The 20,207-nt window shown below is 34.9% G+C and overlaps 1 pseudogene; it reads right to left on the bottom strand.

Annotated features, from left to right (window-relative positions):
• Positions 1 to 360: 360 nt before the first annotated feature.
• On the bottom strand, positions 361 to 17,090 carry LOC131801932 (succinyl-CoA:3-ketoacid-coenzyme A transferase, mitochondrial-like; annotated as a pseudogene).
• Positions 17,091 to 20,207: the final 3,117 nt, after the last annotated feature.

Consider the following 20,207-nt stretch of genomic DNA (forward strand, 5'->3'; position numbering starts at 1 on the left):
TTTGAACTTGCTTCAGTACAAGCGGTAATATCATCGACGGTTAGACCTTCAGCGACTTCAATGAGATTAAGCCAACACCCCTTTTCAACTTCGAAAACAGCCTAAAAAAAGAATTTTAATAGAGAATCATCTGCAATTGTTCCCATTTTTTTTTTTTTTTTTTTTTTTTGAACCTACCTTTCTGTAATAATTAAATCGACCACCTCTTTGCCAGTCAAAGGCAATGAGCAAGTATCCTTAATTTTAGAAGAACCATACGGGCTTATGTTCCATGGAAACAATGACCTTACTGCCGGATGCTACCAAATCCATGGCACCTCCCATGCCTTTAACTAGTTTACCCTAAAAATTTGTAAATTTGTGTTTTGAAGCAAGTTAATAATTCTTGTTATTCGGCAAACGAGATCTACTTACAGGAATCATCCAGTTAGCTAATCACCGGTAGCCGAAACTTCCCATGGCACCCAAAATTGTCAAATCCATATGACCACCACGAATCATGGCAAAACTGTCATCAGATCCAAAGTAGGAAGCTCCAGGTACAACAGTTACAGTTTCTTTACCAGCATTGATCAGATCAGGATCAATCTTGTCTTTTGTGGGGAATGGTCCCAATCCCAAGATACCATTTTCGGACTGCAATAAAACATTCATGCCCTTGGGAATATAATTGGAGGAGAGTACAGGAATGCCAATGCCCAAATTGCATACATGCCATCACGGAATTCCACGGCCACACGCTTGGCAATACGTTCACGGATAAGCTGGGCGGCAGATGGTGGTTTCGATTTTTCATCACCATTCTCTGTGATGCGTACTTTTTCAATAGGTTTTTCATAGTTGGTGCCCTTGACGATGCGTTTTACATATATACCGGGAACATGAATATGATCAGGATTCAAAGAACCAGCAGGAACAATCTCTTCCACCTCGGCAACAGTGATTTTAGCAGCACGACACATTGGAGCGTTGAAATTGCGGGCAGCTTTGTTGAAAACTACATTTAAAAATAATAAAAAACAGCATTAGTAAAATGTTGTTGCTATAATGGAAATTCAGGAAATAACCTACTCAAATTGCCCATAGTATCAGCAACATGTGCCTTAACAACAGCATAGTCGGCATAAAGAGCCTCTTCCATTACGTATTTTCTGCCATTGAACTCTTGTACAATCCTTGGTTTACTGGGTATTTCAATGGTACCATCCTTAGCATACTTAATGGGGGCACCACCTTCTTGTATTAACGTGCCATAGCCGGTTGCAGTGAAAAACGCAGGAATGCCAGCACCAGCAGCACGAATTTTTTCAGCCAGTGTACCTTGTGGTGTTATTTCTATGGCAATTCACCTCCCAAATATTGACTAGACAAATCAGAATTTTCGCCTAAATATGAAAGAATCATCTTGCTGAGTTGTCGTGTTCTCAACAGCTTGCCCAAACCGCAGTTATCAATGCCTAAAATATTAAAACAAATTTGCCAATTATTTTTTGAAGTTGTAGTGATTGACGTTACTTACCGGCATTATTGGAAACAGCTGTAAGATTCTTCACATTCATCTTTGTGATGGCTTCAATTAGTTTTTCGGGAATACCGCAAAGACCAAAACCTCCAAAGAGAATTTGGGCGCCATCTTTCATATCAGCCAAAGCTTCTTCAGCCGAGTTATAAACTTTATTACTTGCTGATCTACCGCTGGTGGAGTAACATGCAATAAGCTGAAAATGAGGGGAAATGTCATTTTAAAAATGCTTTGGAACACAGATCAAGAATTTTTGTGTTCGAAAAAAATATGCTATCATTTCAAAGCCACTCGTCCGACAGCTGTTGAAATTATTCTAGTGACAGCTCATTATATTGTTTACAAGCGTACAAACGCGTTTTGGTGAGAATCTTCCAGAAAAGTTATCCGTCATAAAATTCAAGCGTGATAGTGTGATTTCTTTAGATTTGGCTGTAAAACAACAAGTGGCTATAGTTAGAGCACTCCTGCATTTAATTTTAAATAAATCTTTTGTGTCTCGTATCATCGCTCGTTACCGTGATACTGGTAGCGTAGCCCGACGTCAAGGAAATGGACGGAAGAAAACAGCAACATCAGCAGAAATGGTTCGAAAAGAAAGAAGCGACTTGATCGAAACCAGCGTCGCAGTGGCCGAAAAATGGCTAGTGACCTGAACATATCACAATATTCCATTCGACAAATATTGAAAAATGAGCTCGGGGAAAAGCCATTGAAATTTCTAAACGTGCAAGAACTTACACCGCAACAGAAAGAAAATAGACTCAAGAGTTGCTTCGCTTGGCCGAAAGTGGTGAACTGCCGATGATGGTGTGGGCCTCCATACGCTCTCCGCTCGTATTAATTCACCGTGGCATCAGAATGGCCGCAGAACTTAGACACTCAGCACGCGCCACCCAAAAATGCTTACAAAATGAGGTTCCTCGCTTCATTTCCAGCGCACATGGCCACCAAAATCTCCGGATACCAATCCGTTGAACTATTGTGTCTGGAGCATTTTGGAAAGCAAGGTTAGCACTAAAAAATACCAAAGTGTCGATCACCACAAGCAAAAGCTTCGCCGGGAATGGGCCAAAATGCCGCAGAGCAACATTCGGGCAGCGTGTGACAGTTTCATTGGCCGTTTGAAGGCCATAATTCGTGCCAAAGGTGACCATTCCAAACAAATCAAAACTTCTTCTAAAATTTGATGCTACGTTTGATTTTGTTACAGTTTTTTATCTCACTTATACTTTATGGGATCTAAACTTAATATACCCTCCGTACAATGGTGGAGGGTATAAAAATGAGATACTGATTTTAAACAGGGATGAATAAACCGGAAGCAATTTAAATCAGTTTTCAATGTCACTCGGATATGGGTGAGTATATATCTTCCTCGTTTTTGAGTGGGAGCTTACAAGATCCCACCCCACTCTTCCTCCTCCCCTATCTTAAACATTACGGATAACAATAGGGGTATTAATAGTCCACCGTAGCATTCGTAACTCTGTAATTCTAACGTCGAATACCGCAGACTGTGTGAGGATGAGAAAGATAATGAAACGATTGAACACCTATTATGACACTGTCTTGTCAAGGGAAAGACTACGAGCTAAGGGGGAACATTCGACTCATGATATCAATGAACATTCAGACACGGATCCCATTTTCATCTGTAACTGATTGCGGCGCCGGAGTTTAAACACGACTCTATTCGACGCTTTTCTCCACCCTTTTTCTCTGCCAATATCTATCACCTTTCCGCTCTCTCTCTATCCTTTTCTTTTCACGCAGGATGATCACAATGGACCGAAAGATCTATGACCTACCCTAACCTATAATATCGCAAAGTTATGTGATTTTTAACGAAGTTGAGTTGATAAGGTCTCGTGCTCCAAAATTACAAACTTCCCTGCCCTGCGGGGTAATAAATTGGTTTAAAACTAATTAAAAATTAGTTAAAAAAAACCTCTACTCGTTTTTTTTTTTATTTATTTCCTTTACGCCTAACTATTTAACTATTTTAACGTGGGGATGAGCTATGCAGTGGACAATTGTCCATTCCTGCATTACTTTGAAACTAAATATAAACTAGTTACTTTTAAATTAACTATTAACTAATTACTTTTAAGCCGATTTTCAATCAGTTAAAAATATGTTCAAATAGTTCAAAAAGTTTTTTTTATTTATTCATCTATTTATTTATTTACTTATGTATTTTTTTTTTTTTTTTTTTTTTTTTTTTTACAATCAAATTCTTTATTTCTATTGAAGGAGGAGTGCTATTTACAGATACCCTGGCCGCACTGTTGTTTATTTAAGTATTATTGTACGTTGCATTTATATCGAAGTATTTTTGGAAGTGTATTATGCGAATTATTGCAAAGTAGTTTGGTATAACCAGTCATCTTTGTTTCTTTAGGCCTGTTTTTTTTTTTTTCATTCAAATTGATTGACTTCTAGATGATTTTACAACCAACTTATAGTTAGTTCATAAATGCATTATTCTACAACTAACTACAATTTGGTTGAAAAGTCATCTGAATATCTGGATATTCAGTAGTGCTTACTTCGCTTTTTAATCTCCAGATGACTTTTCAACCAATTTGTAGTTAGATGTATAATAATGCATTTATAACTAACGATTTTCTCAACTGGTTGAAAAAAGTCGAGCTGGGTGGCCTGCTTCTTAATAATATATGTTATTTTCACTCATATTATTAAAAGTTATTTCAAAAATTTCAAAACAACAACAAAATAACTGATATCTAAAAAAACGCCAACATAATTCTATATAGTTAAATCAAGGCCTTATCAATCGTTTTGACGAATAGTTTGTCTATTATGTTAAACTTTTTTTGACTAAATGACTTATCACGAAATTTTTCCACACTAGTTTATCTACGACTGTTGATATGCTGAGATTAATATAATACTTCGTTCAATTGTAGATAACATCGCCAGACGTTTTTTTTTTTTCGAATTAATCAAATTTCACGATCATTAATTTAGTTGCACGCGCTATACATTATCTGTAGGCAAAGATCAGATGCATTGTTGTGACAGGTGGGGAACTGTGTGAGTAAGTATAACTTATTTTATAGAAATTACATTGGACATGAGCATGCAATTTTCCTGTTCTATTTACTGAAGTACTATTTGTGGATATAACATATTTATTAGTTATAATTTGTATACCCTACAACATAAGTGTTTGGGGGTATTATAAGTTTGATTAGGTCAAAAATTATGTAACACCTCGAAATACATAGGAAAGTATATATGGATCTTCCTATTTCACCGAGCTTCGTCCGTCTGTCCAAGTTAATTTGTAATCACTCTACAGTGCGCAATTATGGCACGATCCTCACGAAATTGAAAATGGAGGTGGTGTTATGGCCAGAATAGAATTGCTATTGCTTTTGGAGATGATCGCATAATATTTAGGGATTGAAATGGACCAAAAACTGAAAATTTTTCTGATTTTGCAGTTGCTCTACAGGTCGCAATTATATGTAGACCGATCGACGCGGAAGTTAGCATGGGCTACAGCTTAGGACTGGGCAGAAGCCTTCCAATTTGGATGGTCATCGGGTAGTATTTAGTTGGTGAAATAGACCATAACATTTGTGTTAAATAAAAGTAAAATTTTCCATTAAACCGCGAGCATTTTAATTCCGACGAAATCACAAATAGACGAAAATGTCAATTCTGACCCTTACGGAGATTCCGATCGTAAATATATCGGATATATATAGGGAAATATATGCAATGGGGGTGGGCAAGGGGTTTTAGCTAGAATGCTTATATCTCAAGAATGGCTGGACCGATTTTGACAAATTTTGTCAATTTAGAATGCCCTCTTGGCATAAAAATGGCATCGGGTATATTTAGTTGGTGAAATAGACCAAAGCATTTGTGTTAAATAAAAGTAAAATTTTCCATTAAACCGCGAGTATTTTTAATCCCGGCGAAATCACAAATAGACGAAAATGTCAATTCTGACCGTTACGGAGATTCCGATCGTAAATATATCGGATATAAATAGGGAAATATATGCAATGTGTATATACAAAGGCAAGGGGTGTTAGCCAGAATGCTTATATCTCAAGAATGGCTGGACCGATTTTGACTGATTTGATTTTATAGTACTTTGTGAATTGTTTTTATTTTGTTTTTTTTTTTTTTTTGTAATATTTTTTATCACATGCGATTTTTTTCAATTTGACTATACATTTTGTAATATTTTTTCACAACCCAGGTGGGGATTATTATATACAGATTGCAATTATCGTCCGATCCTCATGAAAATTTTCAAAAGGGTAATGTTAGCCCTATCTTGTTTTTAGAGATGTCCGCAATATATTTAGGGGTTGAAATGGACCAACAACTAAAAATGTTCATGATTTTGCAGCCGTGTGATTTTTATCACAAATAGAAACCAAAGGACACAAAATCTCGCATTAAGTTAGAGTTTAGGACTACGGGTAGAATGGACCACTACTTTGTGTGACAAAATACCAACATTTCCATTCTACCGAAACGTTAAAAATAACTTTTTTTTTCTTATCTATCAGCCTTTAATATTGATATGATGAATGTTGTGGATGTTGACGCTAAATGCTCTCAAATATCAAATCTTTTGTTGGGGTTGTTTGATTATGTTCCTTTGGTGCATAGAAAAATGCGATCTGATGATAATTGGATTAGTTCAAATAGCATTACACTTGTTCGATCACTTCGTGACTTGGCTTTTAAGGCTTACCTTGATAATAAAAGCAATGACAATTGGAAAATTTTTTGTTGTTATCGTAATAGAGCGAAGTTAGTTACTCGTCGTGAGCGTAGAAAGTATTACTCTAAGAAATTTAATACGTTGGGTTCAACTGCTATTTGGCGTTTTTTTAGGGCTTCGGGTTGTATTGGTGATGATGATGTGTCTCTTGACATTGATGTTGATGATCTGAACTATTTTTTTCAATATAGGAACTCACATATGCCTAATATTGATTTGCAATTGTCTAACGCACGCAGTGATGGATTTTCTTTTAGCTGTGTTCGTATGGAAGAAATTATTATTGCACTAAACAGAATAAAGTCTAAATCTGTCGGAGTTGATGGAATACCTGTGGATTTTTTTGAAATTAATCTTTTCATATGTGAGTGATATATTTTGGATTTGGTCAATTCTGTTTTGATGTCGTCTGTGTTTCCTTGCTTGTGGAAGCAAGCTCGTGTCGTTCCAATTCCAAAGGGGAATGTTGTTCGTGGCCCTGATGATCTCAGGCCTATATCAATTCTACCTGTGATGGCTAAGGTGTGTGAGCATGTTATGAAGGACCAAATACTTGCTCATATTGCAGGCAAGTTATATAATGGTCAATTTGCTTTCTGTAGGAATCATAATACCACCAGTTTGCTTCTTTACTTAACTGAGTTAGTGAGATCGAACACGAACCTTAAAAAGGATACTGTAATTGTTTCATTGGATTTAACAAGGGCATTTGATTCTCTTTCTCATCAAATATTACTCAGTAAACTGATGTATGAGTTCGATTTTTCTGAGACAGCTTGTAATCTTATTTTATCATATTTGTCTGGTAGATCCCAATTTGTTCATTATAATGGCAGATCCTCAAGTGTGGCATTGCTTTCGTGCGGTGTTCCGCAGGGCTCTGTATTAGGTCCTTTGTTTTTCATTTTATATGTCAATAACCTCTCTGAATGTTGTAATGGTGTAAATTGCACTCCTCTCTTATATGCGGATGATGTGTTTCTCGTTTTTACCAATTCTAATATTAATCCTATAGCTTTTGAAAGTGAAATTAATAATTGTCTTGTTCATGTCGGACAGTGGTGTTTTGAACATTGTCTGGTATTGAATCCGTCAAAGACAAAGGCTATTAAGTTTGGTAGTAATGCATATAATCTAAATATAGCTCTCGATGGTAATCTAATTAGTTTTGTAAGCTGTCACAGAATGCTGGGTATTTTAGTAGATGAGAAACTTTCTTTTGAGACTCATGTCGATTCCATTCAGAGACGAGTTTTTGCTATTATTCGTAGATTATATGGTACTAACTTATTTTTACCATTGTGGGTTAAAAAGAGGTTGGCGAATGCTCTTTTAATGCCTCATATCAATTATGGGCTCGAGCTGGTTTCTGGTACAATAAATTGTATTTGTTTAAGAGTTAAGCGTGTAGTTAATGCTATCGTAAGATTTGTGTATGGCTTGAAGAAACGTGATCATATCTCAAATTTTGTTATAGATTTCCTGGGAGTTTCTTTTGAGCAATTTTTATCTGTTAAGTTATTGCATTACTTTACAAAACTATCAGAGGTGGTGTTCCTAGGTTCTGGCTAACATGTTCAGTTTTTCCAGGTCAACTAGGAGTACTCAGATATTAATACCCAGAATAAATAACTTGACATTTGAAAAGTCTTTTATTGTACGTGTTGCACGTTTGTGGAATTATCTACCTATTGAGCTTAGAATTTTTTCCCATTCTAATAATGCCTTTCGTTTGAAAGTGTTGAATCATGTCCTGTATCCTGGTATTTATCCCAATTAGTTTCATTTTCGTTGTTTTGAGCTTTTATTTTCTTCATTTTACTCTTTTTTAATTTTAAATAATAATATTTAAATTATTTTTATCGTCGCCTTTATGGTCACCTTTCTTAAAAATTTAATTGCTTGTTGTTGGTTATTTTGCCTCTATTGACTCATTTTTTTTTCACTTTTGTTTTTTTTTTTGTAGTTTGGCTGGGGAGCCTTTTATAACTTGTTTTTTAATAATGTTATAGTTAATTATAAGTTATTTTGAATTTTTATACCCTACAACACTATGTGTTGGGGGTATTATAAGTTTGATTGGGCCAGAATTTATGTAACACCTCGAAATATTGGTTTCCCATATAGGAAAGTATATATGGATCTTCCTAGCTCGCCGAGCTGAGTCGTCCTAGCTATGTATGTCCGTCCGTCCGTCTGTCCGTCTGTCCGTCTGTCCGTCTGTCCGTCTGTCCATGTTAATTTGTAATCACTCTACAGGTCGCAATTATGGCCCGATCTTCACTAAATTTAGAATGGAAGTGGGGCTAGGATCAGAATAGAACCCTATTTCTTTTGGAGATGATCGCATAATATTTAGGGGTCGAAATGGACCAAAAACTGAAAAAATTTCGGATTTTGCAGTAGCTATACAGGTCGCAATTATAGACCAATTTCGTATGTAGCTAGAGTTTAGGGCGGGGAAGAAGCCTACCAATTTGGGTGGTCATCGGATAATATTTAGCGGGTAAAATAGACCATATATTTTGTGTTGAAATAATTCAAAATTTTTCATTAAACCGCGATTTTTTTAAATCCCGGCGAAATCACAAAGCCATGACAAGGTTACTCCATTGATGTTAACATCCAACAAAACGGATATATAGCAAAATATGTGCGATATATATGTCTATCAAAGAAGATATGCTTGAAAAGATCTCTTATATGTCGAGAACGGCTGAACTGATTTCGACAGTTCTCATTAATTCAGAATGGCCTCTTGGCAGGAAAGAAAAAACGTCTAAAAAAAATCGCATAAAAATATCTCTCTAAAGATGAAAATATTGATTTTGTAAAATTTTCTCATATTTTTTCAATTTGTCATATTTTGGCATATTTTCATTTTGAATTAAACATTTGGTAATATTTCTACAGCTAACAAAACTAAGTAGTTAGGATATCAGGATATTCTATACAGATCGCATTTATGGCCCGATCCTTACGAATTTTTGCATGGGGATAAGATGAGAGTCAGAATAGAAGCCTACTCTTTTTGGAGATGATCGCCATATATTTAGGGGTTGAAATGGACCAAAAAACTGCAACATTATCAGCAGGTCGCAATTATGGGGGTTACCGCACATTGCAAAAGCCAAGCAGTTTCGGATGACCATCCAAAAATATTCAATGTATGAAATAGTTTGCCAACTTTTGTAGACAAAATACGAAAATGTCCATTCCAGTGACTTTTTGGAGAATTCACAAATACAGGAAAGACGCACTTCTGACTATTTCGTTAACGCTGATTTCGTGGAAGAATCTAGTCAAATGTCTGTATCTCATATAGATGCGTTTCAGTCAAAAACCAATAATAAATGTTAATCTTTTGCCACTTCTGAGAGATTATAGGTAAATTGGAAATGAGCAAATTAGTTTAAGTTGCTATTATTCGAAAATTAGAGAACGAAACCTGATGGTTTTCTTTTATTATTTGTCACAATATCTTGTGGAATACTTTCGAGTATCTCGCCTATATAAACTGTATCGTTTATTATAGTGTTGTAGGGTATTCAACGGTCGGCCCCGCTCGACTGTAGCCTTTGCTTACTTGTTCTACTTGGTATTGAGTACCTTATTAATACAATTAATTGGCCTTGGAGGCTTTAGTATTAAGTATGAATTAAATAAAGAAAGAAAGAAAGAAAGAAATCAAAAATACACAAAAGGCGAACTTCTGACTTTTTATGCTGATTTCGTTGAAGAATATAGCCAAATATCGTAGTCAAGCGAATCATATACAGGGCGAGATGAAAAAACTACAACTGACTTCAGACTGCTGTCATTTCTAAGACACTCGTCCGACAGCTGTTAGTCCAGAACCAGCTCATTATATTGTTTACAAGCATACAAAAGCATTTTGGTGAGAATTTCCCAGAAAAAAAAAGTTACTCGTGATAAAATTAAAGCTTGATAGTGTGATTCCTTTATATTTGGCTGGGAAACCACAAGTGACTATCGTTAGAGCATTCCAGCATTTAAATTTAATAAATAATTTGTGTATCGTACCATCGTTGGTTATCGTGATACTGGTATCGTAGCCCGACGTCAAGGAAGTGGACGGAAGAAAACAGCAACATCAGCAGAAATGGTTCGAAAAGTAAAGAAGCGACTTGATCGAAACTGAACATATCGCAATATTCCATTCGGCAAATATTGAAAAATGAGCCTTACCCTAGGCCATTGAAATTCCAAAAAGTGCAAGAATTTACATTGCAACAGAAAGAAAATAGACTCAAAAGAGCTAAAGAGTTGTTTCGCTTGGCAGAAAGTGGTGAACTGCCGAATTTTGTTTTCTCCGATGAGAAAACATTCGTTGTCCAGTAGTTTGTAAACAAACAAAATGATGGTCGCTCTCCGCTCGTATTAATATTATCATCAGAATAAATGCCGAACATTATTGCAAAAATATTCTGGAGGGTGTATTAAAGCGTTGGGCACGCAAACATCTTGGCAGCAAACCTTGGACATCCCAACAGGACTCAGCACCATCGCACTCAGCACGCGCCACCCAAAATTGGTTACAAAATGAGGTTCCTCGCTTCGTTTCCAGCGCACAATGGCCACCAAAATCTCCGTTGGCACTAAAAAATACCAAAAAGTCGATCACATCAAGCAAGCGCTTTGCCTGGAATGGGCCAAAAATTCCGCAGAGCAACGTGAAGGTTTCTGTTAAAAACATATTTGTGATTTGAAATTCAAAGAAAGCCAAATCAAAATAGTGAAAAAACTACGAAGTTTTTTGTCAGAAAAAAGTCTTCTTTCCGACCTTATGTAGGCTATGGTACATACGTTTTGTTTGCTTTCTGGAATACTCCAAAGTACCCGAAAATGATTATTGCCGTTCAAATTATTGAGTAGGTCATTGATATTCTTTCAAAATAAACAACATATAGAATATTTTCAAGGGTATCATTTTTTAATTTTCTTATCATCAATTTAAAATTCACGTTCTATAGTCCCACCGCACTGAGATGATTTCCATATAAAATGTCTTATTTAAAATTTCTCATTAAAATCCATTTTTTTTTTTTTTTTTTTTGATTGAAAGGACTAAAGCTACTGAATTAGTTTCGAAAAAGAAAAAGACAAAATGTTAAGGTTTCTACGTATTGTTTTTGTTTTACATTTTAGTGTAGGAATTGAGAATTTTTTAATTTAAGCTATTATCGATAAGTACATTTTCATGGTTGTTATTGACTTCATCGGCATCCTGATTTTCGCTGGAAGGAGTTTTTGGTTTTTTAGTCATGTCGTTGTGACTTCAGGAAACAAATAATTTTTCTAATCCCGGTCTCTTAATTTTTTTCCTAATTTCGATTTTATTTATTATCTTTAATTTGTACCACGAATATGCAGAAAGAGCTGTAATTTTTTGGTTTGATTTGTAAAAAAAGCACCTCTGTACACTTCAATGTAATCTTTAAGACTGAAAAATAAAAATATTAACAGGCACCATTGAAGGTAGATTAAATCTGCATCTTTAATTTTTTTCTGCTGATGCCCCTATTCTGTCAAAACATATACACAGTTCGTATATATTTGTTTGTATTGTTTTTAATAACAAGGAAAACAATTTGAAAATATGTCAAATTCAATATAGGAAATACATTCTACAAATTTTGAATAAAACAAGTTATAAAGTATCAATCGGTTTTACCGACAGCCAATGTTCGACTATTAAAATATATTTTGACTTCTGTTATGATTATTCAAACTGTTGACTCTCTATGGAGTGATTTCTCAAGGAATGGGCCAATATTGTCCATTTCCTATCGGACCTAAATAAATACCATATAAATATTGCGACGTGCCAGGTTTGGAGTATGTTGGAAAATGCCATACCGACAATTGTCAAGTGTTGCCGACTACTGGCAAAAAAGCATTGTTTAAATAAAGCTACAAATTTATGAAATTTAATAAAAAGTTTTCAAAACTTTATTTATTATTGCAAAAACTATACAAAATTTCGAATCTGAATAAATTAGGTGAGCGATTAAAAACGCGAAAATCCTAAAAGTGCCGACAACTGGTACACTTACCCTATGTGATAATTTTTAGAAAATGTTAACATGTGCGTCTTTTAAGGTCTTTTAAAGTCTTTTTGTCACAATAAGAGTCTATTGCTTTTTTTATATTCCCATCGAAATTAATCCTCTGAACAAGTTTAGTTATTATAAAAGGAAAATCGGTTATTGTATATTATTGCAGGCTCTGGAACAAAACTGAAAATAACCCAAAACTATGGCAGGATTATCATATAAATGAACAGTGTCAATAAAAACCCAAAGCATAAAATGTGTTGTAACCTTCGGCTACGAACGTCTAAAGACCACAACTTTCGGGTTTGAGGGTTTTTACAAAACTATTGTGACTGCAGAAAACGCAACTCGGCAAGTGTATCTAAAACATTACATCACCAACATATTGTGAAAAGAATAAAATATAATGCTCACCACACGTTAGACCTACCGTATACGCGATTAACAAGTACCTCATCTATCTTTAAGTACTCAATCTCGCGGAGCATGGCGCCCACTTCCACGCAAGAAATATTAAAATATCCGCCACTAAATCAACGGGCCGATCACTAACTACCTCAAAGTTCTTAGGTTCACATTCGACAGCAAGATGAGGTCGTCCGCGCTAGCCACAGCTGTCTGCGATAAATTGAAAAGTTGAAACAATGTCCTCAAGGCGCTAGTCGGCAGCATTTGGGTACAGATAAGGAAATCTTGTTGACCTCTTATAAAGCGATAGGTTGGTTTGTGGTCTGCGGATACGAGTGTAACGTGAAGGAAAATTATTCAGACCTGCCAGTACGCCGACCTGATAACTTCGACAGGGTGCGTGATCATGACTTTGCTGGACCATTTACATGAGGAGACAAAGGTTCTTCCTTTATGTCAGCCTAATCATATGCTTTCGTCGCACTGATAGTGTGAATCATCCTAACTATTATGTGGTGGACAGAACTTCTCCATCCAGTCGTGTCAGGAAGAACCTGCAAGATCTGAAAACTGAACCGATCTCGATAAAATTTGGCAAAGGTATTTCTGAGCTGTATTTGATATATTTACCTGAATATTGTTGTTTTGGAACAAATATAAAAAATCGGATGAACAATATATATGGGCGCTATAGCTATATCTGAATCCATCTTCAGCAAATTTGACATACTAGAAATAAGTACCAAATTACAATTCCATTTGGGCTAATGTTACACGTTTGGTGCACAATAAAGGGCAAATCGGACGAAGTTGTATATGGGAGCTGTGTCCAAATCTGAGCCGATCTCGTTAAAATTTAGCATATTATAAAAATAACAAATCGGATATGGGAGCTATAGCTGTATTTGAGCAGACTTCGATCAAATTTGACATACTTATTTTCAGGCATAAATTGGTCGTATGTGCAAAATTCCATACTATTTCGGCTGATATTACACGTTTGGTGTACAATAAAATGCAAATCGGACAAAGATATATATGGGAGCTTTATCTAAATCTTGACCAATTATCTCCAATTTCAACAGGGTTCGTCCTTGGGACAAACAAATTATTTGTGCAAAGTTTCATCTGGGTCGGGCAATAAATGCGACCTGACTATTTATAAGGACACACAGTTGGAGATTACAAGACTCAATTTCCACAAACAAATTATTAATCTGACAATTGTAGACCATTTAATATTATATTGAACTTAATGCTCACAAATCGAAATTCTATTCTTTAAATTTGCCACATTAAAATAAACAAGTAAGAAAGCTGTAAGTTCGGCCGGGCCGAACTTTTAATACTCATTTGCAACGAAATCTTAAAAATGCCGAATATCGCCGTTATATTAGGGTCTATACGATGACGTGGACCTGCATAGTCAGCTTTTGTCATAAGTCATTACAATATTCAAATACTAAAATTTGAAACAATTCCGGTGAATAATGTCGCTGAAATCATCAAAATACCGAATATGGGGAGGTACTATTATATGGGGGCTACACCAAAACATGGACCTGCAAAGACAATTAGGAACTTTAAATACCAAATTTGAAACATTTCCTGTGAATAATGTAGGTTAAATCACCAAAATATCGAAAATAGGGAGGTACCATTATATGGAGGCTATGCAAAACGTGGACCAACATGGCCCATTTTCAATACCAAAAGTCCTGCAGATTAATATACATTTGAGTAAAACTTTATCAACCTACTTCATTTCGTTTGAAAGCTAGAGTGATTTCCACAGACGGACAGACGGACGGACATCGCTAAATCGACATAGAATTCTATGCTGATCAAGAATATCTAAAATGTACAGGGTGAGATAAAAAAACTGCAACCAACTTCAGACTGCTATCATTGCTAAGCCACTCGTCCGATAGCTGTTAAAATTATTCAAGTGACAGCTAATTATTTGTTTACAAGCGTGCAAAAAAATTTTGTGAGAATTTTCAGGAAAAAAAGTTATTCGTGATAGAATTCAAGCGTGGTAGCGTGATTTCTTTACATTTGGCTGGAAAACCACAAGTGACTATCGTTAGAGCACTCCAGCATTTAAATGTGAATAAATATTTTGTGTCTCGTACCATCGCTCGTTACCGTGATAGAAGGATGTGGACGGAAGAAAATAGCAACATCAGCAGAAATGGTTCGAAAAGTAAAGAAGCAACCTTGTCGAAACACGCGTCGTAGTGGCCAAAAAATGGCTCGTGAGCTGAACATAACGCAATATTCCATTCGGCAAATATTGAAAAATGAGTTCGGGGTAAAGCCATTGAAATTCCAAAAAGTGCAAGAACTTACACCGCAACAGAAAGAAAATAGACTCAAAAGAGCTAAAGAGTTGCTTCGCTTGGCCGAAAGTGGTAAACTGCCGAATTTGGTTTTCTCCGATGAGAAAACATTTGTTGTCCAGCAGTTTGTAAACAAACAAAATGATTGGGTTTACTTGCCAAAGAGGTAAGCTAAAAATGTGCACCTTCGATTGGCCACCAGAACTAAAGCGCCGATGGTCGCTCTCCGCTCGTATTAATCGACCGTGGCATCAGAATAAATGCCGAATATTATCGCGAAATATTCTGGAGGGTGTTTTAAGGCCTTGGGCACGCAAACATTTTGGCCACAGACTCAGCACTTGCCACCCAATAATGGTTACAAAATGAGGTTCTGGAGTATTTTTTGGAAAGCAAGGTTAGCACTAAAAAAATACCAAAGTGTCGATCACCTCAAGCAAGCGCTTCGCCGGGATAATTTTATCAACCTAATTCATTTCGTTCGGAAGTTGGGTTGATTTGCACAGACGGACATACGAACATCGCTAAATCGACACAGAATTTTATGCTGATGAAGAATATATACTTTGTTGGGTCTAAAATTCGAGGTGTTACAAACGCAATGTCAAAATTAATATACCCTCCATACTATGGTGGAGGTAAAAGTAATGTATTCTACGTTTTTTTCAGCTATAAAAAATATTTTTATGTTTGAATTCAAATTATGCTAATGTATTTTGATAGTAAACTTGATTACGAGCTGGACTTACTGGGTAACCATATAAATAGTCATTGCTTTTGCACACATGGAAGAGACCTCACGCACTTATTTTCCACAATAAATCATAAGTAGATGTATGAAAATTGTAGCCTATAATATATAATATTGACTGACTAAAAATTTTCCACAAATCAAGTATAATCTTACCAGATTATATCTCTAAAAATTATCTAAAAAATTACAAACAGGATGAAAAACATAATATAGGTACCTCCATTCCATGTTGGTGTAATAATAAAGGGAGGTTTCTGGCTAAGATTTAATTCGAGAAATTCTAATGCATATTTTTTATTATGTAACTACAACAGGTCGACTACCCCCTGATATGCATATTTACTTGTTTGTTGTTTAAATCTAACTTTGTATTTAACATTCACCCAAGTTTTATTTTTGCTTTTTCTCTCATTGGAATATATGAAGCACACGTGGAAATTAAACAACTTTTTAGATAATCATGCATTAATAAATGATTTTATTCTTCTACAAATATCACAAAAATAGATAAATAGATAAAAGATATTTGCAAAAACAAACTGAACAGGTTTATAATATATTCCAAAAATACAAGAAAATGAAAAACTAGAACTGAGGTGTCTTTACTATGCAACAACATTCCTTCTTATGCATATTTTCTTAATCTGTACAAGTATAATCGAACGGCCTGTAGACCTAAGTTAAATAGGAATGGAACTAAGCTGGTTAATTTTTTTCTATGGCACATTATTATATTGCGTATTTGGCCGTTTAACATTTGTATCTCCTTTCAACACCAAAACATTGTATGCTGTAATTGATTTCAATAGACTAATCAAATCAAATTTTCAATTCAGTTTCCTACCCCCTTGTGGATGTCTGTCTTCGTTGTCACACTTCCTTCCCAAGACAATATTACGTACTTAATATGTACAAATGTATATGAATATTCCATCACGCACGATTTTCTTTTACTTACCTTTAAGGAAATATTCTTATTGCAGATACTGTTGGCAAGGAACATACGTTTTGCTTGTTGCATCAACATTTTGGTATTGTTTTTGTAATGTTATTAAAATGAAAACAACAACACTGTAATAACGTAGAAATATTAATTAGTAACAACTTATTCGGTGATCAATACTTTTGGCTAAACATATACCGCCACCAACCAAAAAGACACAAAGTAACAATCGTATGATCCACGCTCTTTAACTAAATCCACCAGAACATATAAAATATAAATGCTCCAAAAAGAGATTTCTCCCCAAAAGCTCTTTAAAAAGCTACACAAATCAGCTGTTCTAACCTAGCTATAAATAAAAGCGTTCCAAGAGCCATGACACAAGTTGTGTTCCAGAACCTGCAAATTAGTACTAATTAGCACTAATTCTGCTACAACGCGTTCCCGTACTCCAAAAACTAGCAAAACTTGCCGCTCTCTCGAGAAAAAAATGGCGCTGAGTGGTGCACATTTCTGCTTGTTTTTGCTACATGAATTTGGCCGAGCAGAAATGTGCATATTGTAAATTTGACATTTAATTGGCAGGGCTAACAAGGCTGAAAAATGTATTGATACATTTCAATAAAGAAAATGATCAACTTGAAAACTAAAGGAAAAACTAATATTTGTCGTGCAAAAAACAAAAAGAGAAAATATGGAGCAACTGATGTATTCACTTTTAGATGATTCCAGCAGTGAAGAGGACTGGCTGAATGAGGAATCAGATTATTAATTATTATTATAAATTATTAATTTTAACTTATCGTCTTCAATACTCATTTTTAAAAGGTTGGCGCTCTTTTTAGTAAGGTTTCACCAGTCCGATTTAGGCTGTTTACTTTTGGAATTTTGAATTTTGGCATTTTATCGCATTTCTGCTAATTTTCCGTTCCCTTATTTTTTGAGCAAACCTAAATGAGAATGACATTTCGAACTGTTCTCTCTTCTGCTAGTTTTACTACTAAAAAAGTACTGGAACACAACTACAATCATGGGAAAATAACACAGGTGACTGCATGAACAAATCTGGTGGTACAATAAACTGACAAAAAAAACTTTATGCCGATTATTACATCTTTCCGATAAATAAACAATGTATGTTGTCGGACAAATAGTTTTTACAAGTTTCATTTAAATATGAACTCTCCGAAAAGCAAAAGGTCAGACCATCTTCCCTTTACCTTTTAACGCAAAGTTTACTGAATTCATGTTGCCGTAATTTATATTGATAATATGACAATACCAGCAAAATATATTCAAATAAAAACGCAAATAGTTTATTTTATGATAAGAACTAAAAATAGTTAACGAAATTAATTAAATATTCGTTTTGTTTGTTACTTATAAACAAAAATGAAGATAGCATTGTGAAAAAAATGCAGTGACTATCAGCTACATTTACAAATGATTACTCATTTTATTGCCATATGTCCATGGTAGAAAAATACAGGTAGATGCATCAACGCTTGGGAGCATTGATATGTCACAAAATTTGAAATTTCTTTTCTAATATAAGTATATTTTTATATGTTTTTTATACGACGTCATTCGGAGGATATTATAATACTCGTTTTCCAACAATTTTTACAAATTTAGATAACTTTTCATTCAACATTTTCAATTCTAAATTTGGTTTGACAGTTCATTTTCCCAGCAGCTGTTTGTATGCGTCTACCTATATTCTTCTACCATGCATATGTCTGAAAAAATGCATTTATTTTAAAGGAAAGATGTAATCATGGTAGAAGAATATAGGTAGACGCATCGACGCAGCTGCTGGGACAATGAACTGTCAAACCAATTTTGGAATTGAAAATGTTGAATGAAAAATTGTTTAAACTTGTAAAAATTGTTGAAAAATGCATATCTTTACAACCCACGATTTGTGTCGTATAAGAAAACATATAAAAATATACTTATATTTGAAAAGAAATTTAAAATTTTTTGACATATCAATGCTCCCAAGCGTTGATGCATCTACCTGTATTTTTCTACCATGGATGTAATAATGAGAACCCGATAATAGGAACTTTATATCTTACATTTCTTAGAGTAAAGGATAACAAATGAACTATAAGGGAAATATATAACAAGTAAAAAGCAGCTAAGTTTGGCCGTGCCGAACTTTTAATACCCCCACCATTTGGAAGGAACTTGAAAAATTTAAAAAAAAAAAATTCCGAAAACTACCACTTAAATGAAAACCGTTATATGAGGTCTATACGAAGAAGTGGACCTGTTACGAAATTTTTTGTCATAGGCTGTAGTACCTGCTACGAACTTCAAATACCAAATTTGAAACAATTCCGGTGAATAATTCATACAATATTCATAATTCATGAATATACCGAATATCGGAAGGTATCGTAATATGGGGGCTATTCGAAGGCGTGGACCTGCACACAGAATTTTCTGTCATAGTCTGTAGTAACAATTACGAACTTCAAATATGAAATTTGAAACATTTCCGGTGAATAATGTAGCTTAAACCACCAAAATACCGAAATAGATAGGTATTAGCATTAACACAGCTGCTGGGTCAATGAACTGACAAATCCATTTTTGATTGAAGTGTTTGAATGAAAAATTATTCAAATTTGTAAAAATTGTAGCGATGGGCGTCATATACAAATCTACTTACTTTTGAAGAAACATTTAAAAATTGTTGACATATCAATGTTCCCAAGTGTTGGTGCACCTACCTGTATTCTTACAGATATACACAGTTTTTGTATTTTTATGTATCGTTTTAAATAGAAATATATTTTTTGAAAATTTTCAAATTGTGTTGAAATTAGGTAACGCCATGGTATAATAAAAATGCAAGGTAGCTTTTTATCCATGACACTATAATTAAGTTTGAAATAAAAATGCATCTAATAAGTCTTATATCATTTTTATACCCTCCACCATACTATGGAGGGTATATTGACTTTGTAATTCCGTTTGTAACTCCTCGACTCATGTCAGACCCAACAAAGTATATATATTCTTGATCAGCGTCTGTCTGTCTTTCTGTTGTAATCATGCTATCTTTCGAACGAATTGAGATAGAAGGCCATGTAGGTACCTCCCGATATTCGGTATTTTGATGATTTTAGCGACATTATTCACCGGAATTGTTTCAAATTTGGTTTTTAAACCTCCAAATGGATGCTACAGCCTAAGACAGAAAATTGTCTGTGCAGGTCCACGTCTTCGTATAGCCCCTATATAACGGTACCTCCCTATATTCGGTATGTTGACGATTTTAGGTACAATACTCACCCGAATTGTTTGAGATGTCTTATTTGAAGTTCATAATAGATGCTACAGCCTGCGACAGAGAATTATCTATGCTGTTCC

The sequence above is a fragment of the Musca domestica genome, unplaced genomic scaffold, assembly GCF_030504385.1.
Source record: "Musca domestica strain aabys unplaced genomic scaffold, Musca_domestica.polishedcontigs.V.1.1 183, whole genome shotgun sequence".
Classification (NCBI taxonomy): domain Eukaryota; kingdom Metazoa; phylum Arthropoda; class Insecta; order Diptera; family Muscidae; genus Musca; species Musca domestica.